Raw genomic sequence first — 8,416 nt, 5'->3', positions numbered from 1 at the left:
ACATTCGAGTTAAAGGGACACATCCTTACTGCACTTAAGGATATTCCATTCTATGGAAAAGATCACGAGGATGCTTTCAAACATTTAGATGAAGTGAATGACATTGTTGATTACTTCAATGTTCCAAATGTTGAGAGAAATACTGTCTTGCTGAGGATGCTACCAGTTACTTTCAAAGGAGCTGCAAAAGATTGGTTGAAGGCACTTCTACCTGGCACAATAACTACTTGGGCTCAAATGCGTGAGCAGTTTTTAGATCAGCTTTGCCCACCATCCAAGATAGCTAAACTCAAGAAGGCGATAGCCAACTTTAAGCAACAACCAGGGGAGTCATTATACGAGGCATGGGAGCGTTACAAGGGCTTGTTAAGGAATTGTCCTCATCACGACCTCAACATCCAACAAGAAGTATCTATATTTTACGATGGAGTAAATGTCATGACGCGTCAACTTCTTGATTCGCAAGGACCGCTTACAAAGAAAAATCCAAATCAAATCAAGGTGTTGGTTAAAGAATTTGCAAAGCACTCTCATGAATATCATAACCCAAGGCGTGATGGAATAAAAAGCAGTGGAGGTGCACAAACTGAAGAGATGGCTGCTGTGATGGCAATGCTTAACACTATGGATAGGAGATTGACCCAAATGGACCAATCAATTCATGCAATTCGAGTTGGTTGCGAGAGATGTAGTGGCCTACACTTGACTAAAGATTGCCATTTGGATGAACATGGGAACAAGAAGGCTCAAGTTTGCTACTCAAGTGGGGACAAGTATGATGAAGACTGGAGAAAACCAAAGAAAGAGTGGTTGCCTTACGGTGAATACAAGAGGCAAAAAGAAGAAAAATATAAGCAAACAGGGCGAGGCTTCTATCAAAAAGAGCAACCACCGGCCGAAAAGAAAGTAGACTTGGAAAACATGTTGACCCGATTTATGGAAGCATCCGAGAGAAGACATGATGATACTGATGCAGTGCTAAAGGAACACATGAATATGATGAAAGAACAGCACAAAATGATGATTGACCAGCAAGCTTCATTAAAGAATCATCAAGCATCAATCAATAATCTAGAAGTCCAAGTCGGTCAACTCACTACTTTGGTGACTAATAAATTATCTTCACAACTTCCCGAAAAGAAAGCTCAACCTCATGTTATGGCTATTGATACTGAAGAAGTGGCGATTTCTGAATTCCTAGAAGCTTTAGAAGTGGAGCCAAAGCCATCTGAACCAAAGCCTAAGAAGACAAAACTCGAAAACGAAGAATCTGCTGGAACACCAAGTTCACGTCGTGAGCCCGCTATGCTCATGTCGTGGGCTCGGTCTGAACAGAAGAATTCCGTATCTGTTCCAGTTTATCACCCGCCTTTACCATTTCCGTCTCGAGCACATCTTAGTCCACTGGAAAGGGAACATCTGGAGTTTATTCAACAAATAAAGGGTATTTCTATTAATACTCCTTTTATTGATTCACTTGCAAAAGTTCCAGAATACGCGAAGTTCCTCCAAGATCTAATAGACACTCGCCAAGAATTGAAGAAGAATTCTAAGGTGATCCTTAGTGAGCAAAGCTCAAGGGCTGTATTAGGAGAGATACCTAAGAAGATGGGAGATCCTGGACACCTCACTCTTCCATGTGAGTTTAGTAATAATTTGAAGACATATGCTTTAGCCGATTCTGGGGCTAGCATTAATTTGATGCCTTTTTCATTTTACCAAAAGTTAAATATTCAGAAGATGAAGGCTACAAGAATGACAATCCACATGGAAAATAGTAGAAGACATCCTAGTTAAAATTGGGAAATTCGTTTTCCCAGTTGACTTTGTAGTGATGGATATGAAAGAGGATGTGAATGTCCCCATCATTCTTGGTCGCCCTTTACTGAATACTGCTAGGGCTCTTGTCGATATTCGAGAATCCAAGCTCACGTTGAGGGTTGGTGATGAAGAAGAAACTTTTGGACTACAAGATGGTTTCCAAGGATATGATGTTCAAGGTGAAGTGTTCAATATTGAAGATGATGATGAGCTTGAAGAATTAGAGAAGCTTATGGAAGAAGAAATCAAAACAATTCAACAAGTCAAACGCACTAAACCAAGAGCATCCGTTCCTTTTTTCGTTGAAGTTATTGCCTTTACAAAACCAACATCTCTGATAAGTGAGGAAAGTTATGAAATATCGAGTGATGAAGAGGAGGTTACATCAAAAGTGACTAGCCCAGTGGTGAAGGAAGAGAAGGATATTATGAAGCTTAAAAATGATGAAAAATTGAAGACTCGAGGGATCAAACGCAAGCTCGATGGAGACAAAGTCAAGGCTAAAAAGGAGAATTCTAAAAAGGCGTATATTCGTCGAGTGCAAGCTTACAAGAGGCGTTTCAAGGAGCAGAAGATCCTGATGGTGGACTCTCCTGACGAATCAGCATAGGAGGCACGAAGTCTAGCTCAAGACTCCTCAAAAAGAAGCGCTTCTCGGGAGGCAACCCGAATTTGGTTTGCGTTTTCTTTCTTTTTTGCAGGAAATCGATCATATCATCCGAATCACTATATACATAACATAACACTGAGTGTGGGGTCCCTAAAAATTAAATGATAATAATTAAAAATTTTAGTTAAGAGACAAATTTGGAGTTTATTATCAGACAGTATTCATGACGTGAATCATTATGATTCACGACGTGAGTCCAGATGTAACGGACAATATATCATTAATCCATAATTAGCCCATTTTCTATTAAATTAAATGGCCCATTATTTTTAGTCCAATCCAATTTTGGTATAGATTGAATAGCCCAGTTTTTAAGCCCAGACTGAATTCACGACGTGAACCTTTTAGGATTCACGACGTGAATCCTGAAATACTCGGGACCACAAATTAAAGAACACAGAACCCTCTTTGACCAAACATTTCTTTATTCCCACGAAATGAAAGAGGCGACTGGTCCCCCCTTGTTCGATTTCGGCCGACACACATTCTTTAATCCTCTTGTGCTTACGTAATTCTTCATCCTAGGTAATTTAATCTTCTTCACATCGTTTATTGTTAACTTATTTGCTAGATTTAGGGATTAGGGTTTGCATTTAACTTGAATCTTAAAATCGATGCCCTAAATATGTGAAGTTGTTGTTGCATGTGCTTGTAATTAGTTTGAAATGGCCTTAGGAGTGAACCCCATTGACATTGTTGACCTGATTTGAGTCCTGATATGTCCGATTCCGGTTTCTGCTTACGAACTCACGACGTGAATCCTTAGGGGTTCACGACGTGAATCCTGGATATTTACAGTTTTAAATTCTGTTTAATGCTAATCTTTTGGGATGTCTTTGTTGGTTTGTTTTTTTGTTTATTTTTACAGGAATGGCTCCCAGAAGAGAAGTTCCAACCGGGGTTGCTAATCTCCACCCATTTTACGTCTTTCCAACGAATATGTCACGAGATATTTATACGCGTTGGAACAATCGGTTGGGGTGGCTTTAGAACCGGGAGATTGCACCAACAATTGGACACGGTTGAGGGAAGTTGGACTCATGGATAGGCTGTCCCCGTTTCTGGCCAAAATATTTGTTGGAAATGGTTATTCGTTCACTTGCTCGGGATGGCTCAACCTTTTTCGCATCCAAGAGCGGGTATATAAGGAGTTTTGTGTTGAGTTTTTCTCAACAGTTACATTCCACGAGAATGTCCAAGACCCCCATTATCCACAAGCTTTGGTATTCCGTCTCGGGGGTGAGTATCGGGAATGCAGCCTCATGGAATTTTATTGGAGGTTGGGGATATATAATCCCCAAGAGGCTATGACTCCCGAGTTTGGCATGTTTTTGAGGGATGCAGCTAGAGGGTATGCAGATGATGTCACTGGGTTTGATTTCTGGCATAATATTGCCTCCGGAATATTCAATTCCGGAGTGTCCCTCGAGAGCAGCATTCAATCTCCTATCCACCGAGTACTACACCGATTTATCACTTTCTCCATCAATCACAGAAGGCATGGGGACAAGGTGACAAAGCATAATTTATTCTTTTTATGGTGCATTTTGCAGCCGGGAGTGTGTTGCAACATTCCCTATTTTTTGGCACGCTTTCTGGCCGACTCTGCTGCCAGTTCTCGCCCCGGGAGCCCTATTTGTGGAGGGCATTTCATTACCTGTTTGGCCCGATTGTATGGTTTGCTTGTTCCCGGTATCACTCGTTCCATGACTTGCATGGGTGAACATGAGTTTAGTATGGGTTATTTGGAGACCATGCGGGTGGTCAAAAATTATGGAACTCACTGGGGTATTTTGGGGTCGGATGATGAGGATGGTGGTGAGCAGCAGGGTGATCAACCCGCACCACAACCAAGGCTGAGGAGAAGAAATGTGAGAGGACGAGGGGCAAGAGGACAGCCGGTTCGCCAATCAGCACCCATGGTAGCATCACACTTTGGGGATGATATGACATGGTATTTTAACCAGCTTTACTTGAGCATGAACTGGATTGGTGGGACAATGGAGAATTTGGTGCAACATTTCCATGTGGAGCAGCCTCCTCATTTAGGGTATCATTACCCAATTTGCCCTAGGATGAGCGAGTATCTAGGCCAAGGAGGAGATGGAGCCGGTCCGAGTGGAGCACGTGATGAAGAAGATGACGATTTAGTTCCTATTTAGTTTTTGTTTTAATTTTATTTGGTTTATATTTGTGTGGTTTTGAACTTGTTTTGGTTTGTAAGACTTTTAAACTATTATGTTACTTTTAGTTGTCTTTTGGTGCCTTTATTTCAGCTTGCTAAGGAGTCTTGGGAAGGGAGTAAAGTCGAGTCAAGAGTCGTGATCGTCTAGTCAAGGGTCGTTACAAGTCTAGAGTTAAGAGTCTAGACCCACAATTAAAAATAAGTGTGGGGTGAGTCGAGAGAGAGGATGAGATTAGCAAGGAATCATAGAAATTCTGCATTCAGCAGTGTCTTTAACAATTTAGAAATTGGAATGTGATGCCAAAAGTAATAAGAAGAATGGGCAGTCTCATTTTTCAGTCGCCCAGTTTTCACGACGTGAGCATACACTATTCACGTCGTGAGTTGAGTTACTATAGATTTCAGATTCCGCATTCCTGCGACCTCACGTCGTGAGCATATGTAACTCACGTCGTGAGTTTTCCCATTTTCACTATATTTGGGGTTTTTATGACGCGCATGCTGGCTGTTTCCTCTACTATACAAAGTGGCGTATGCTTTCCCACATTATTCTATATATTTTGAAGACTTACACCATTCTTATGGGAGTTTGAAGTTTCGATTCATTGCTTTTTCGCTTGTTGGCTCACTTACATCTTTCGCGAGTTTAAGTCCAAGTTCCTATTTAGATGAAGTTCCATATTCAAGATGCACATGTCAACTACACGTTTGGAATTCGATCTTGCCACTTCTATCCCAGGGGAGTCTGTTCCTTTTTCTCCCTTTTATTGCTTTTAATTTATTTTATGCATACAATGAGGGCATTGTATGTAATAAGTGTGGGGTAGGAGGTAGAAAAAGTAATTGCTTAGATTGCTAAAAGTAAACTGCTATAAAATTCAAAAAATTTAGAAGAAAAAATAATAATAATCTAATATTAGTTCTAGTAATAATAATTTGAACTTAAGTTGCTAGTGTTGCATTGGGATGATCTGATAAAGGCTCAAATGTTTAGTTGAGCCAATATACGTTATAGTGCATTTGTGGCCTCCCTTATTCTAGTGAAATCATGGGACAAAAACACAACCTCGCTTAGTTTGAGGGATGCGATATGTTTAGTAGCCTAAACCTGAAATGTATCCAGGAAAATTAATATCCTTAACCAATAAGGGTTGAAGTAAAGCGCCCCTGCTTAAGCATGTAGGTTTTTAAGTGATATAAAAAAGTGAGTACATGTAAAAAAGAGAGAGAGAGAGAGAGAGAGAGAGAGAGAGAGAGAAATTATCATAAAAGTAAAGAAATTGAAGAATTTTGGAGCATAAAAGTATCAAAGTATGAAGATCAAAGATCAAAAATTCTGAAGTCTCAAAAGTTGAAGATACGAAAGTTACACAAAAAGGTGGTGAATTCAAAGAAATCAAAGATCAAATATCAAAGAAAAGAAGAATTCAAGAGCTCCAAGTTGTGGTATATTCTAAAAGTTGTAATTCTCTAGTTTATGTATGCTTGGGTGGCTTTACAAAAATACCTTGAGGTTAGAAAGCTTTCTGAGGATGGATTCGGAGGGTTGCATAAAATGAGCGTTGTTCAAAAGAAGTGGACGAGTGTTTATGAGGATTGTGAGTATTTAGAATTGAGGGGGTTACTTAGGAAAAATTTTAGACACAAATGCATGCGTTGAGGTCTTGGCATAATGGCTGAGCTTGAGTTGGATCTTTCTATGTGATGTTGGTGATGAAAGTTTAAGTTTAAAAATAATTAGATTTGCTTGAGGGCAAGCAAAGAACAAGTGTGGGGTATTTTGATATTGCCATATTTATACACATTTTTAGGCAATATTTATTTATGTTTTTATTAATATTTTGGTTATTTGCATAAGATAATGGTACTTATAAGGATAAATTGTTATTTGCAGCCAAAATAGAAGCATTCTCGAAGATGGGGACTGAAACTGACAACATTTGGAACTTTGGAGGCTTGAAGGGAAGAAGGATGAAAAACTCAGCAAAAAACGTACTCACGACGTGAATAGTTCATGATTCACGACGTGAGAAGAGTATTCCAGAAGATATGCATCTGGGTGGAAGAGTCCTTGTCGAATACGAAAAGATCGCATTCACGACGTGAATCCTTATTGTTCACGACGTGAACTCGGGAAATCAGAAAACTATAAATTCCCTTGCCCATTATGACTTGGGAAGTTCTTGGTTGATTGGAAGGTTACCTGAAGACGATTTGGAGCAGAAGAAGAGTTCTGGAAAAGGCCTTCAACATCAAAAGGAGTAAAGGTTCATAATTAGTTAATTAGTTCGATAGTTATGAACATGTTTGATAATTTGATTTGTTTTTGCTTACTTGTTACTATGAGTAGCTGAATCTAGCAGCTCTTGTCTAGCTAGATGAAGCTTCTGAATTATGTTTTAGCTTAATGACTATTGAATTTGATTAGTTGGTAAATTGCTTGTGTTTGATTATCATTACCTAGCATGTTATTTTAGTTTCTTAGTTGCTTAAATTCATGTTCTGTGTAGCTTAGTGAACATTAAATTACATGAACTTGAAACTTAGTGATTTAGTGAACATTGAATTGCTAGAGCTAGGATCGACCAAAATCTTAGATAAGTGATAAAAGTAACTAATTTAGCTGTGCTAGAGGACATAATTTATGACCATAATTGTGTTTGCTTAGATAAATCTTACATAGCTCACCTATAATTAATAACTAATTATGTGTTTTACTTATGTGTGGCCATACAAGGTAGTCCATGAATTGGTAAAAAGATTAGTAAATTTGGACTTGAATTGCTAATTACATAATAATTGGCGACCAACTTTGATAATCCATAATTATTAGCTAAACATAAATAAAGAAGTGGATTCAAACTAGACAGGAGTGTTTTTAATTAATTGATTGAATTTTGTGATTTAAGTTCGTCTGGTCTTGCAAAATCAGATAAAACCCCCTCTTTGCTCTAAAATTAGGTCAATTTAATAGTAGATAAATTAATTAGTCAAAACCGTTCCTTGAGATCGACACCCGACTTACCCAACTATTCTATAATTTTGACTAGGTACACTGCTTAGGTGCAATTAGTTAGTTAAGGTAGTTAGGTTATAAATAATAAAATTAGGTGTAGCTATTTTCACGCATCAACTATAACATCCCTATGGTGCACATACAACCCTAATTTTTTGGATCTAAGTTTTCTCAAGTTATACATGTAATAAATTTATCCAAAGCATGAAACCTACAACTAGCATACAACTTTGATATTTGAAACATAGAAACTAGTTAGATGAATACCTCTTTGTTGTAGCTTGTAAAACTTGAACTTTCAAGACCTTAGCACCTCAAATTTGATGCATCTAATAAGTCACAAACACCATAAGCAAATGGAGGATAATGAGAGAGAGGCTAGGAGGCACACAAAACGGCTAGGGTTCTTCTTGGAACTCTTAGGGGGACTTTTTGGTGATGCTAGGGGTTACATTTATAGTGTGGAATTCCTAGGGTTTCACTTGTAAACCCTAATTCACTTCCTTGGGCCTTTAGTGCAATAATCCATATGATAAGCCCTTTGGACTAACTCTTCATGGACTCCCACATAAAACTAGTCCATCCTAATCAACATGGATCATTAGCCCAAACTATATGTATTACTGATTTAGTTAATCAGTCCCAGTTAATTTAATCAGTCTCTTTTGATCACTAAATTAATTCCAAATTAATTCTTGACCAATACCAGTTAAATAATATGATT

General features: G+C 38.5%; 1 non-coding gene across 1 annotated transcript; it reads right to left on the bottom strand.

Moving 5' to 3' along the window:
- Positions 1 to 285: 285 nt before the first annotated feature.
- On the bottom strand, positions 286 to 392 carry LOC145110095 (small nucleolar RNA R71). The gene has a single exon (XR_013709477.1). It is a non-coding gene; the product is annotated as a small nucleolar RNA R71 (small nucleolar RNA).
- Between the last annotated feature and the right edge of the window lie 8,024 nt (positions 393 to 8,416).

Source organism: Lactuca virosa, chromosome 4 (genome assembly GCF_052849685.1).
Source record: "Lactuca virosa cultivar CGN04683 chromosome 4, Lactuca_virosa_CGN04683_v6, whole genome shotgun sequence".
Classification (NCBI taxonomy): domain Eukaryota; kingdom Viridiplantae; phylum Streptophyta; class Magnoliopsida; order Asterales; family Asteraceae; genus Lactuca; species Lactuca virosa.
Note: the sequence above shows the minus strand (reverse complement) of the source record. Positions and strands in the feature narration are given on the sequence as shown.